The sequence below is a fragment of the Macrosteles quadrilineatus genome, unplaced genomic scaffold (assembly GCF_028750875.1).
Source record: "Macrosteles quadrilineatus isolate MER2022 unplaced genomic scaffold, UCM_ALF_1.0 Scaffold_26__1_contigs__length_1644609, whole genome shotgun sequence".
NCBI classification, from domain to species: domain Eukaryota; kingdom Metazoa; phylum Arthropoda; class Insecta; order Hemiptera; family Cicadellidae; genus Macrosteles; species Macrosteles quadrilineatus.
In genome coordinates this window covers 1,345,194-1,364,079 of record NW_026542619.1, presented here as the reverse complement: position 1 = coordinate 1,364,079, position 18,886 = coordinate 1,345,194, and positions in this window count along the sequence as shown.

Below are 18,886 nucleotides of genomic sequence, written 5' to 3'. Positions count from 1 at the left end.
TTGATATACTTTGATACACTTAGATATACTTTTATACACTTAGATATACTTTTAAACACTTTGATACACTTAGATATACTTTGATACACTTAGATATACTTTGATACACTTTGATGCACTTAGATATACTTTAATACACTTAGATATACTTTGATACACTTTGATACACTTAGATATACTTTGATATACTTTGATACACATTGATATACTTTGATATACTTTGATACACTTAGATATACATTGATATACTTTGATACACTTATATTTACTTTGATACACTTAGATTTAATTTGATACACTTAGATATACTTTGATACACTTTGATATACTTAGATACACTTTGATACACTTAGATATACTTTGATACACTTAGATACACTTAGATATACTTTGACACACTTAGATACACTTTGATATAATTTGACACCCTTAGATATACTTTGATACAGTTTGATACACTTAGATAAACTTTGATATACTTTGATACACTTTGATACACTTAGATAAACTTAGATATACTTTGACACCCTTAGATATACTTTGATACACTTAGATATACTTTGATACACTTTGATACACTTAGATATACTTTGATATACTTTGATACACTTAGATATACTTTTATACACTTAGATATACTTTTAAACACTTTGATACACTTAGATATACTTTGATACACTTATATATACTTTGACATACTTTAATGCACTTAGATATACTTTAATACACTTAGATATACTTTGATACACTTTGATACACTTAGATATACTTTAATACACATTGATATACTTTGATACACTTAGATATACATTGATATACTTTGATACACTTAGATTTACTTTGATACACTTAGATTTACTTTGATACACTTAGATATACTTTGATACACTTTGATATACTTTGATACACTTTGATATTCTTTGATACACTTATATATACTTTGACATACTTAGATACACTTAGATATACTTTGATACACTTTGATATACTTAGATACACTTTGATACACTTAGATATACTTTGATACACTTAGATATACTTAGATACACTTTGATACACTTAGATATATTTAGATATACTTTGATACTCTTAAATATACTTTGATACATTTTGATACAGTTATATATACTTTGATACACTTAGATATAATTAATATAATATAATTTAGATAATATAATTAATAGATTAGATATACAAGTTGTGAGTGATTACACTAAAAATTTATAATTTATTCAGCAAGATGAACTTTTACCATATTTATTATTTATAATGCATGTCAAGATTTTGTTGTTAGAATATTAACGGTACAATGTAACTGGTATTATCCTGTTTTGCAGCATTGTAATAAAATAAATAAATAAATAAATAAATAAATAAATAAATATACTTTGATACACTTAGATATACTTTGATATACTTTGATACACTTTGATACACTTTGATACACTTAGATAAACTTTGATACACTTAGATATAATTTGATACACTTAGATACACTTAAATACACTTTGATACACTTAAATATACTTTGATATAATTTGATACACTTTGATACACTTAGATAAACTTTGATACACTTAGATATACTTTAATACACTTAGATATACTTTGATACACTTAGATATACTTTGAAAAACTTAGATATACTTTGATACACTTAGATAAATTTATATATACTTTGATACTCTTAAATATACTTTGATACATTTTGATACACTTATATATACTTTGGTACACTTAGATATACTTTGATACACTTAGATATACTTTGATATACTTTGATACACTTTGATACACTTAGATAAACTTTGATACACTTAGATATACTTTGATACACTTAGATATACTTTGATACACTTAGATATACTTTGATACACTTAGATATACTTTGATACACTTAGATAAACTTTGATACACTTAGTTATACTTTGATACACTTAGATACACTTAGATATACTTTGATACACTTAGATATACTTTGATAAATTTTGATACACTTAGATATACTTTGATACACTTTGATACACTTTAATACACTTAGATAAACATTGATACACTTAGATATACTTTGATACACTTAGATATACTTCGATACATTTTGATACATTTAGATATACTTTGATACACTTAGATATACTTTGATATACTTTGATACACTTAGATAAACTTTGATACACTTAGATATACTTTGATACACTTAGATATACTTTGATATACTTTGACACCCTTAGATATACTTTGATACACTTAGATAAACTTTGACATACTTTGATACACTTTGATACACTTAGATAAACTTTGATACACTTAGATATACTTTGATACACTTAGATATACTTTGATACACTTAGATATACTTTGATACACTTAGATACACTTTGATACACTTAGATAAACTTTGATACACTTAGTTATACTTTGATACACTTAGATACACTTAGATATACTTTGATACACTTAGATATACTTTGATACATTTTGATACAATTAGATATACTTTGATACACTTAGATATACTTTGATATACTTTGATACACTTTGATACACTTAGATAAACTTTGATACACTTAGATATACTTTGATACACTTAGATATACTTTGATACATTTTGATACATTTAGGTATACTTTGATACACTTAGATATACTTTGATATACTTTGATATACTTTGATACACTTTGATACACTTAGATAAACTTTGATACACTTAGATATACTTTGATACACTTAGATATACTTTGATACATTTTGATACATTTACATATACTTTGATACACTTAGATATACTATGATACACTTAGATATACTTTGATATACTTTGATGCACTTAGATATACTTTAATACACTTAGATATATTTTGATACACTTTGATACACTTAGATATACTTTGATATACTTTGATACACATTGATATACTTTGATATACAATGATACACTTAGATATACTTTGATATACTTTGATACACTTAGATTTACTTTGATACACTTAGATATACTTTGATACACTTTGATATACTTTGATACACTTAGATATACTTTGATACACTTAGATATACTTTGATACACTTTGATATACTTAGATACACTTAGATATACTTTGATACATTTTGATACATTTAGATATACTTTGATACACTTAGATATACTTTGATATACTTTGATACACTTTGATACACTAAGATAAACTTTGATACACTTAGATATACTTTGATTCACTTAGATATACTTTGATACACTTAGATATACTTTGATATACTTTGACACCCTTAGATATACTTTGATACACTTAGATATACTTTGACACCCTTAGATATACTTTAATACACTTAGATATACTTTGATACACTTTGATACACTTAGATATAGTTTGATATACTTTGATACAATTAGATATACTTTTATACACTTAGATATACTTTTAAACGCTTTGATACACTTAGATATACTTTGATACACTTATATATACTTTGACATACTTTGATGCACTTAGATATACTTTAATACACTTAGATATACTTTGATACACTTTGATACACTTAGATATACTTTGATATACTTTGATACACATTGATATACTTTGATATACTTTGATACACTTAGATATACATTGATATACTTTGATACACTTAGATTTACTTTGATTCACTTAGATTTACTTTGATACACTTAGATATACTTTTATACACTTTGATATACTTTGATACACTTTGATATTCTTTGATACACTTTGATACACTTAGATAAACTTTGATACACTTAGATATACTTTGATACACTTAGATATACTTTGATACACTTAGATATACTTTGATACACTTAGATATACTTTGATACACTTAGATAAACTTTGATACACTTAGATTTACTTTGATACACTTAGATATACTTTGATACACTTAGATATACTTTGATATACTTTGACACCCTTAGATATACTTTGATACACTTTGATACACTTAGATAAACTTTGATATACTTTGATACACTTTGATACATTTAGATAAACTTTGATACACTTAGATATACTTTGATACACTTAGATATACTTTGATACACTTAGATATACTTTGATACACTTAGATATACTTTGATACACTTAGATAAACTTTGATACACTTAGTTATACTTTGATACACTTAGATATACTTTGATACACTTAGATATACTTTGATACATTTTGAAACAATTAGATATACTTTGATACACTTAGATATACTTTGATATACTTTGATACACTTTGATACACTTAGATAAACTTTGATACACTTAGATATACTTTGATACACCTAGATATACTTTGATACATTTTGATACATTTAGGTATACTTTGATACACTTAGATATACTTTGATATACTTTGATATACTTTGATACACTTTGATACACTTAGATAAACTTTGATACACTTAGATATACTTTGATACACTTTGATATACTTTGATACATTTTGATACATTTAGATATACTTTGATACACTTTGATATACTTAGATACACTTTGATACACTTAGATATACTTTGATACACTTAGATACACTTAGATATACTTTGATACACTTAGATATACTTTGATACACTTTGATATACTTAAATACACTTTGATACACTTAGATATAAGTTGATACACTTAGATATACTTTGATATACTTTGATACACTTTGATACACTAAGATAAACTTTGATACACTTAGATATACTTTGACACCTTTAGATATACTTTGATACACTTAGATATACTTTGATACACTTTGATACACTTAGATATACTTTGATATACTTTGATACACTGAGATATACTTTGATACACTTAGACATACTTTGATACACTTAGATATACTTTGATATACTTTGACACCCTTAGATATACTTTGATACACTTAGATATACTTTGATACACTTTGATACACTTAGATATACTTTGATATACTTTGATACACTTAGATATACTTTGATACACTTATATATACTTTGAAACATTTTAATACATTTTTGATATACTTTGATACACTTAGATATACTTTGATATACTTTGACACCCTTAGATATACTTTGATACACTTAGATATACTTTGATATACTTTGATACACTTAGATATACTTTGATATACTTTGATACACTTAGATATACTTTTATACACTTAGATATACTTTTAAACACTTTGATACACTTAGATATACTTTGATACACTTAGATATACTTTGATACACTTTGATGCACTTAGATATACTTTAATACACTTAGATATACTTTGATACACTTTGATACACTTAGATATACTTTGATATACTTTGATACACATTGATATACTTTGATATACTTTGATACACTTAGATATACATTGATATACTTTGATACACTTATATTTACTTTGATACACTTAGATTTAATTTGATACACTTAGATATACTTTGATACACTTTGATATACTTTTAAACACTTTGATACACTTAGATATACTTTGATACACTTATATATACTTTGACATACTTTAATGCACTTAGATATACTTTAATACACTTAGATATACTTTGATACACTTTGATACACTTAGATATACTTTAATACACATTGATATACTTTGATACACTTAGATATACATTGATATACTTTGATACACTTAGATTTACTTTGATACACTTAGATTTACTTTGATACACTTAGATATACTTTGATACACTTTGATATACTTTGATACACTTTGATATTCTTTGATACACTTATATATACTTTGACATACTTAGATACACTTAGATATACTTTGATACACTTTGATATACTTAGATACACTTTGATACACTTAGATATACTTTGATACACTTAGATATACTTAGATACACTTTGATACACTTAGATATATTTAGATATACTTTGATACTCTTAAATATACTTTGATACATTTTGATACAGTTATATATACTTTGATACACTTAGATATAATTAATATAATATAATTTAGATAATATAATTAATAGATTAGATATACAAGTTGTGAGTGATTACACTAAAAATTTATAATTTATTCAGCAAGATGAACTTTTACCATATTTATTATTTATAATGCATGTCAAGATTTTGTTGTTAGAATATTAATGGTACAATGTAACTGGTATTATCCTGTTTTGCAGCATTGTAATAAAAGAAATAAATAAATAAATAAATAAATAAATAAATATACTTTGATACACTTAGATATACTTTGATATACTTTGATACACTTTGATACACTTTGATACACTTTGATACACTTAGATAAACTTTGATACACTTAGATATAATTTGATACACTTAGATACACTTAAATACACTTTGATACACTTAAATATACTTTGATATAATTTGATACACTTTGATACACTTAGATAAACTTTGATACACTTAGATATACTTTAATACACTTAGATATACTTTGATACACTTAGATATACTTTGAAACACTTAGATATACTTTGATACACTTAGATAAATTTATATATACTTTGATACTCTTAAATATACTTTGATACATTTTGATACACTTATATATACTTTGGTACACTTAGATATACTTTGATACACTTAGATATACTTTGATATACTTTGATACACTTTGATACACTTAGATAAACTTTGATACACTTAGATATACTTTGATACACTTAGATATACTTTGATACACTTAGATATACTTTGATACACTTAGATATACTTTGATACACTTAGATAAACTTTGATACACTTAGTTATACTTTGATACACTTAGATACACTTAGATATACTTTGATACACTTAGATATACTTTGATAAATTTTGATACACTTAGATATACTTTGATACACTTTGATACACTTTAATACACTTAGATAAACATTGATACACTTAGATATACTTTGATACACTTAGATATACTTCGATACATTTTGATACATTTAGATATACTTTGATACACTTAGATATACTTTGATATACTTTGATACACTTAGATAAACTTTGATACACTTAGATATACTTTGATACACTTAGATATACTTTGATATACTTTGACACCCTTAGATATACTTTGATACACTTAGATAAACTTTGACATACTTTGATACACTTTGATACACTTAGATAAACTTTGATACACTTAGATATACTTTGATACACTTAGATATACTTTGATACACTTAGATATACTTTGATACACTTAGATATACTTTGATACACTTAGATAAACTTTGATACACTTAGATTTACTTTGATACACTTAGATATACTTTGATACACTTAGATATACTTTGATATACTTTGACACCCTTAGATATACTTTGATACACTTTGATACACTTAGATAAACTTTGATATACTTTGATACACTTTGATACACTTAGATAAACTTTGATACACTTAGATATACTTTGATACACTTAGATATACTTTGATACACTTAGATATACTTTGATACACTTAGATATACTTTGATACACTTAGATAAACTTTGATACACTTAGTTATACTTTGATACACTTAGATATACTTTGATACACTTAGATATACTTTGATACATTTTGAAACAATTAGATATACTTTGATACACTTAGATATACTTTGATATACTTTGATACACTTTGATACACTTAGATAAACTTTGATACACTTAGATATACTTTGATACACCTAGATATACTTTGATACATTTTGATACATTTAGGTATACTTTGATACACTTAGATATACTTTGATACACTTAGATACACTTAGATATACTTTGACACACTTAGATACACTTTGATATAATTTGACACCCTTAGATATACTTTGATACAGTTTGATACACTTAGATAAACTTTGATATACTTTGATACACTTTGATACACTTAGATAAACTTAGATATACTTTGACACCCTTAGATATACTTTGATACACTTAGATATACTTTGATACACTTTGATACACTTAGATATACTTTGATATACTTTGATACACTTAGATATACTTTTATACACTTAGATATACTTTTAAACACTTTGATACACTTAGATATACTTTGATACACTTATATATACTTTGACATACTTTAATGCACTTAGATATACTTTAATACACTTAGATATACTTTGATACACTTTGATACACTTAGATATACTTTAATACACATTGATATACTTTGATACACTTAGATATACATTGATATACTTTGATACACTTAGATTTACTTTGATACACTTAGATTTACTTTGATACACTTAGATATACTTTGATACACTTTGATATACTTTGATACACTTTGATATTCTTTGATACACTTATATATACTTTGACATACTTAGATACACTTAGATATACTTTGATACACTTTGATATACTTAGATACACTTTGATACACTTAGATATACTTTGATACACTTAGATATACTTAGATACACTTTGATACACTTAGATATATTTAGATATACTTTGATACTCTTAAATATACTTTGATACATTTTGATACAGTTATATATACTTTGATACACTTAGATATAATTAATATAATATAATTTAGATAATATAATTAATAGATTAGATATACAAGTTGTGAGTGATTACACTAAAAATTTATAATTTATTCAGCAAGATGAACTTTTACCATATTTATTATTTATAATGCATGTCAAGATTTTGTTGTTAGAATATTAATGGTACAATGTAACTGGTATTATCCTGTTTTGCAGCATTGTAATAAAAGAAATAAATAAATAAATAAATAAATAAATAAATATACTTTGATACACTTAGATATACTTTGATATACTTTGATACACTTTGATACACTTTGATACACTTAGATATAATTTGATACACTTAGATACACTTAAATACACTTTGATACACTTAAATATACTTTGATATAATTTGATACACTTTGATACACTTAGATAAACTTTGATACACTTAGATATACTTTAATACACTTAGATATACTTTGATACACTTAGATATACTTTGAAACACTTAGATATACTTTGATACACTTAGATAAATTTATATATACTTTGATACTCTTAAATATACTTTGATACATTTTGATACACTTATATATACTTTGGTACACTTAGATATACTTTGATACACTTAGATATACTTTGATATACTTTGATACACTTTGATACACTTAGATAAACTTTGATACACTTAGATATACTTTGATACACTTAGATATACTTTGATACACTTAGATATACTTTGATACACTTAGATATACTTTGATACACTTAGATAAACTTTGATACACTTAGTTATACTTTGATACACTTAGATACACTTAGATATACTTTGATACACTTAGATATACTTTGATAAATTTTGATACACTTAGATATACTTTGATACACTTTGATACACTTTAATACACTTAGATAAACATTGATACACTTAGATATACTTTGATACACTTAGATATACTTCGATACATTTTGATACATTTAGATATACTTTGATACACTTAGATATACTTTGATATACTTTGATACACTTAGATAAACTTTGATACACTTAGATATACTTTGATACACTTAGATATACTTTGATATACTTTGACACCCTTAGATATACTTTGATACACTTAGATAAACTTTGACATACTTTGATACACTTTGATACACTTAGATAAACTTTGATACACTTAGATATACTTTGATACACTTAGATATACTTTGATACACTTAGATATACTTTGATACACTTAGATATACTTTGATACACTTAGATAAACTTTGATACACTTAGATTTACTTTGATACACTTAGATATACTTTGATACACTTAGATATACTTTGATATACTTTGACACCCTTAGATATACTTTGATACACTTTGATACACTTAGATAAACTTTGATATACTTTGATACACTTTGATACACTTAGATAAACTTTGATACACTTAGATATACTTTGATACACTTAGATATACTTTGATACACTTAGATATACTTTGATACACTTAGATATACTTTGATACACTTAGATAAACTTTGATACACTTAGTTATACTTTGATACACTTAGATATACTTTGATACACTTAGATATACTTTGATACATTTTGAAACAATTAGATATACTTTGATACACTTAGATATACTTTGATATACTTTGATACACTTTGATACACTTAGATAAACTTTGATACACTTAGATATACTTTGATACACCTAGATATACTTTGATACATTTTGATACATTTAGGTATACTTTGATACACTTAGATATACTTTGATATACTTTGATATACTTTGATACACTTTGATACACTTAGATAAACTTTGATACACTTAGATATACTTTGATACACTTTGATATACTTTGATACATTTTGATACATTTAGATATACTTTGATACACTTTGATATACTTAGATACACTTTGATACACTTAGATATACTTTGATACACTTAGATACACTTAGATATACTTTGATACACTTAGATATACTTTGATACACTTTGATATACTTAAATACACTTTGATACACTTAGATATAAGTTGATACACTTAGATATACTTTGATATACTTTGATACACTTTGATACACTAAGATAAACTTTGATACACTTAGATATACTTTGACACCTTTAGATATACTTTGATACACTTAGATATACTTTGATACACTTTGATACACTTAGATATACTTTGATATACTTTGATACACTGAGATATACTTTGATACACTTAGACATACTTTGATACACTTAGATATACTTTGATATACTTTGACACCCTTAGATATACTTTGATACACTTAGATATACTTTGATACACTTTGATACACTTAGATATACTTTGATATACTTTGATACACTTAGATATACTTTGATACACTTATATATACTTTGAAACATTTTAATACATTTTTGATATACTTTGATACACTTAGATATACTTTGATATACTTTGACACCCTTAGATATACTTTGATACACTTAGATATACTTTGATATACTTTGATACACTTAGATATACTTTGATATACTTTGATACACTTAGATATACTTTTATACACTTAGATATACTTTTAAACACTTTGATACACTTAGATATACTTTGATACACTTAGATATACTTTGATACACTTTGATGCACTTAGATATACTTTAATACACTTAGATATACTTTGATACACTTTGATACACTTAGATATACTTTGATATACTTTGATACACATTGATATACTTTGATATACTTTGATACACTTAGATATACATTGATATACTTTGATACACTTATATTTACTTTGATACACTTAGATTTAATTTGATACACTTAGATATACTTTGATACACTTTGATATACTTAGATACACTTTGATACACTTAGATATACTTTGATACACTTAGATACACTTAGATATACTTTGACACACTTAGATACACTTTGATATAATTTGACACCCTTAGATATACTTTGATACAGTTTGATACACTTAGATAAACTTTGATATACTTTGATACACTTTGATACACTTAGATAAACTTAGATATACTTTGACACCCTTAGATATACTTTGATACACTTAGATATACTTTGATACACTTTGATACACTTAGATATACTTTGATATACTTTGATACACTTAGATATACTTTTATACACTTAGATATACTTTTAAACACTTTGATACACTTAGATATACTTTGATACACTTATATATACTTTGACATACTTTAATGCACTTAGATATACTTTAATACACTTAGATATACTTTGATACACTTTGATACACTTAGATATACTTTAATACACATTGATATACTTTGATACACTTAGATATACATTGATATACTTTGATACACTTAGATTTACTTTGATACACTTAGATTTACTTTGATACACTTAGATATACTTTGATACACTTTGATATACTTTGATACACTTTGATATTCTTTGATACACTTATATATACTTTGACATACTTAGATACACTTAGATATACTTTGATACACTTTGATATACTTAGATACACTTTGATACACTTAGATATACTTTGATACACTTAGATATACTTAGATACACTTTGATACACTTAGATATATTTAGATATACTTTGATACTCTTAAATATACTTTGATACATTTTGATACAGTTATATATACTTTGATACACTTAGATATAATTAATATAATATAATTTAGATAATATAATTAATAGATTAGATATACAAGTTGTGAGTGATTACACTAAAAATTTATAATTTATTCAGCAAGATGAACTTTTACCATATTTATTATTTATAATGCATGTCAAGATTTTGTTGTTAGAATATTAATGGTACAATGTAACTGGTATTATCCTGTTTTGCAGCATTGTAATAAAAGAAATAAATAAATAAATAAATAAATAAATAAATATACTTTGATACACTTAGATATACTTTGATATACTTTGATACACTTTGATACACTTTGATACACTTAGATAAACTTTGATACACTTAGATATAATTTGATACACTTAGATACACTTAAATACACTTTGATACACTTAAATATACTTTGATATAATTTGATACACTTTGATACACTTAGATAAACTTTGATACACTTAGATATACTTTAATACACTTAGATATACTTTGATACACTTAGATATACTTTGAAACACTTAGATATACTTTGATACACTTAGATAAATTTATATATACTTTGATACTCTTAAATATACTTTGATACATTTTGATACACTTATATATACTTTGGTACACTTAGATATACTTTGATACACTTAGATATACTTTGATATACTTTGATACACTTTGATACACTTAGATAAACTTTGATACACTTAGATATACTTTGATACACTTAGATATACTTTGATACACTTAGATATACTTTGATACACTTAGATATACTTTGATACACTTAGATAAACTTTGATACACTTAGTTATACTTTGATACACTTAGATACACTTAGATATACTTTGATACACTTAGATATACTTTGATAAATTTTGATACACTTAGATATACTTTGATACACTTTGATACACTTTAATACACTTAGATAAACATTGATACACTTAGATATACTTTGATACACTTAGATATACTTCGATACATTTTGATACATTTAGATATACATTGATACACTTAGATATACTTTGATATACTTTGATACACTTAGATAAACTTTGATACACTTAGATATACTTTGATACACTTAGATATACTTTGATACACTTTGATATACTTAGATACACTTAGATATACTTTGATACATTTTGATACATTTAGATATACTTTGATACACTTAGATATACTTTGATATACCTTGATACACTTTGATACACTAAGATAAACTTTGATACACTTAGATATACTTCGATACATTTTGATACATTTAGATATACATTGATACACTTAGTTATACTTTGATACACTTAGATACACTTAGATATACTTTGATACACTTAGATATACTTTGATACATTTTGATACAATTAGATATACTTTGATACACTTAGATATACTTTGATATACTTTGATACACTTTGATACACTTAGATAAACTTTGATACACTTAGATATACTTTGATACACTTAGATATACTTTGATACATTTTGATACATTTAGGTATACTTTGATACACTTAGATATACTTTGATATACTTTGATATACTTTGATACACTTTGATACACTTAGATAAACTTTGATACACTTAGATATACTTTGATACACTTAGATATACTTTGATACATTTTGATACATTTACATATACTTTGATACACTTAGATATACTATGATACACTTAGATATACTTTGATATACTTTGATGCACTTAGATATACTTTAATACACTTAGATATATTTTGATACACTTTGATACACTTAGATATACTTTGATATACTTTGATACACATTGATATACTTTGATATACAATGATACACTTAGATATACTTTGATATACTTTGATACACTTAGATTTACTTTGATACACTTAGATATACTTTGATACACTTTGATATACTTTGATACACTTAGATATACTTTGATACACTTAGATATACTTTGATACACTTTGATATACTTAGATACACTTAGATATACTTTGATACATTTTGATACATTTAGATATACTTTGATACACTTAGATATACTTTGATATACCTTGATACACTTTGATACACTAAGATAAACTTTGATACACTTAGATATACTTTGATTCACTTAGATATACTTTGATACACTTAGATATACTTTGATATACTTTGACACCTTTAGATATACTTTGATACACTTAGATATACTTTGACACCCTTAGATATACTTTAATACACTTAGATATACTTTGATACACTTTGATACACTTAGATATACTTTGATATACTTTGATACACTTAGATATACTTTTATACACTTAGATATACTTTTAAACGCTTTGATACACTTAGATATACTTTGATACACTTATATATACTTTGACATACTTTGATGCACTTAGATATACTTTAATACACTTAGATATACTTTGATACACTTTGATACACTTAGATATACTTTGATATACTTTGATACACATTGATATACTTTGATATACTTTGATACACTTAGATATACATTGATATACTTTGATACACTTAGATTTACTTTGATTCACTTAGATTTACTTTGATACACTTAGATATACTTTGATACACTTTGATATACTTTGATACACTTTGATATTCTTTGATACACTTATTTATACTTTGATACACTTAGATACACTTAGATATACTTTGATACACTTAGATTTACTTTGATACACTTAGATATACTTTGATACACTTTGATATACTTTGATACACTTTGATATTCTTTGATACACTTTGATACACTTAGATAAACTTTGATACACTTAGATATACTTTGATACACTTAGATATACTTTGATACACTTAGATATACTTTGATACACTTAGATATACTTTGATACACTTAGATAAACTTTGATACACTTAGATTTACTTTGATACACTTAGATATACTTTGATACACTTAGATATACTTTGATATACTTTGACACCCTTAGATATACTTTGATACACTTTGATACACTTAGATAAACTTTGATATACTTTGATACACTTTGATACACTTAGATAAACTTTGATACACTTAGATATACTTTGATACACTTAGATATACTTTGATACACTTAGATATACTTTGATACACTTAGATATACTTTGATACACTTAGATAAACTTTGATACACTTAGTTATACTTTGATACACTTAGATATACTTTGATACACTTAGATATACTTTGATACATTTTGAAACAATTAGATATACTTTGATACACTTAGATATACTTTGATATACTTTGATACACTTTGATACACTTAGATAAACTTTGATACACTTAGATATACTTTGATACACCTAGATATACTTTGATACATTTTGATACATTTAGGTATACTTTGATACACTTAGATATACTTTGATATACTTTGATATACTTTGATACACTTTGATACACTTAGATAAACTTTGATACACTTAGATATACTTTGATACACTTTGATATACTTTGATACATTTTGATACATTTAGATATACTTTGATACACTTTGATATACTTAGATACACTTTGATACACTTAGATATAATTTGATACACTTAGATACACTTCGATATACTTTGATACACTTAGATATACTTTGATACACTTTGATATACTTAAATACACTTTGATACACTTAGATATAAGTTGATACACTTAGATATACTTTGATATACTTTGATACACTTTGATACACTAAGATAAACTTTGATACACTTAGATATACTTTGACACCTTTAGATATACTTTGATACACTTAGATATACTTTGATACACTTTGATACACTTAGATATACTTTGATATACTTTGATACACTGAGATATACTTTGATACACTTAGACATACTTTGATACACTTAGATATACTTTGATATACTTTGACACCCTTAGATATACTTTGATACACTTAGATATACTTTGATACACTTTGATACACTTAGATATACTTTGATATACTTTGATACACTTAGATATACTTTGATACACTTATATATACTTTGAAACATTTTAATACATTTTTGATATACTTTGATACACTTAGATATACTTTGATATACTTTGACACCCTTAGATATACTTTGATACACTTAGATATACTTTGATATACTTTGATACACTTAGATATACTTTGATATACTTTGATACACTTAGATATACTTTGATATACTTTGATACACTTAGATATACTTTTATACACTTAGATATACTTTTAAACACTTTGATACACTTAGATATACTTTGATACACTTAGATATACTTTGATACACTTTGATGCACTTAGATATACTTTAATACACTTAGATATACTTTGATACACTTTGATACACTTAGATATACTTTGATATACTTTGATACACATTGATATACTTTGATATACTTTGATACACTTAGATATACATTGATATACTTTGATACACTTATATTTACTTTGATACACTTAGATTTAATTTGATACACTTAGATATACTTTGATACACTTTGATATACTTAGATACACTTTGATACACTTAGATATACTTTGATACACTTAGATACACTTAGATATACTTTGACACACTTAGATACACTTTGATATAATTTGACACCCTTAGATATACTTTGATACAGTTTGATACACTTAGATAAACTTTGATATACTTTGATACACTTTGATACACTTAGATAAACTTAGATATACTTTGACACCCTTAGATATACTTTGATACACTTAGATATACTTTGATACACTTTGATACACTTAGATATACTTTGATATACTTTGATACACTTAGATATACTTTTATACACTTAGATATACTTTTAAACACTTTGATACACTTAGATATACTTTGATACACTTATATATACTTTGACATACTTTAATGCACTTAGATATACTTTAATACACTTAGATATACTTTGATACACTTTGATACACTTAGATATACTTTAATACACATTGATATACTTTGATACACTTAGATATACATTGATATACTTTGATACACTTAGATTTACTTTGATACACTTAGATTTACTTTGATACACTTAGATATACTTTGATACACTTTGATATACTTTGATACACTTTGATATTCTTTGATACACTTATATATACTTTGACATACTTAGATACACTTAGATATACTTTGATACACTTTGATATACTTAGATACACTTTGATACACTTAGATATACTTTGATACACTTAGATATACTTAGATACACTTTGATACACTTAGATATATTTAGATATACTTTGATACTCTTAAATATACTTTGATACATTTTGATACAGTTATATATACTTTGATACACTTAGATATAATTAATATAATATAATTTAGATAATATAATTAATAGATTAGATATACAAGTTGTGAGTGATTACACTAAAAATTTATAATTTATTCAGCAAGATGAACTTTTACCATATTTATTATTTATAATGCATGTCAAGATTTTGTTGTTAGAATATTAATGGTACAATGTAACTGGTATTATCCTGTTTTGCAGCATTGTAATAAAAGAAATAAATAAATAAATAAATAAATAAATAAATATACTTTGATACACTTAGATATACTTTGATATACTTTGATACACTTTGATACACTTTGATACACTTAGATAAACTTTGATACACTTAGATATAATTTGATACACTTAGATACACTTAAATACACTTTGATACACTTAAATATACTTTGATATAATTTGATACACTTTGATACACTTAGATAAACTTTGATACACTTAGATATACTTTAATACACTTAGATATACTTTGATACACTTAGATATACTTTGAAACACTTAGATATACTTTGATACACTTAGATAAATTTATATATACTTTGATACTCTTAAATATACTTTGATACATTTTGATACACTTATATATACTTTGGTACACTTAGATATACTTTGATACACTTAGATATACTTTGATATACTTTGATACACTTTGATACACTTAGATAAACTTTGATACACTTAGATATACTTTGATACACTTAGATATACTTTGATACACTTAGATATACTTTGATACACTTAGATATACTTTGATACACTTAGATAAACTTTGATACACTTAGTTATACTTTGATACACTTAGATACACTTAGATATACTTTGATACACTTAGATATACTTTGATAAATTTTGATACACTTAGATATACTTTGATACACTTTGATACACTTTAATACACTTAGATAAACATTGATACACTTAGATATACTTTGATACACTTAGATATACTTCGATACATTTTGATACATTTAGATATACTTTGATACACTTAGATATACTTTGATATACTTTGATACACTTAGATAAACTTTGATACACTTAGATATACTTTGATACACTTAGATATACTTTGATATACTTTGACACCCTTAGATATACTTTGATACACTTAGATAAACTTTGACATACTTTGATACACTTTGATACACTTAGATAAACTTTGATACACTTAGATATACTTTGATACACTTAGATATAAGTTGATACACTTAGATATACTTTGATATACTTTGATACACTTTGATACACTAAGATAAACTTTGATACACTTAGATATACTTTGACACCTTTAGATATACTTTGATACACTTAGATATACTTTGATACACTTTGATACACTTAGATATACTTTGATATACTTTGATACACTGAGATATACTTTGATACACTTAGACATACTTTGATACACTTAGATATACTTTGATATACTTTGACACCCTTAGATATACTTTGATACACTTAGATATACTTTGATACACTTTGATACACTTAGATATACTTTGATATACTTTGATACACTTAGATATACTTTG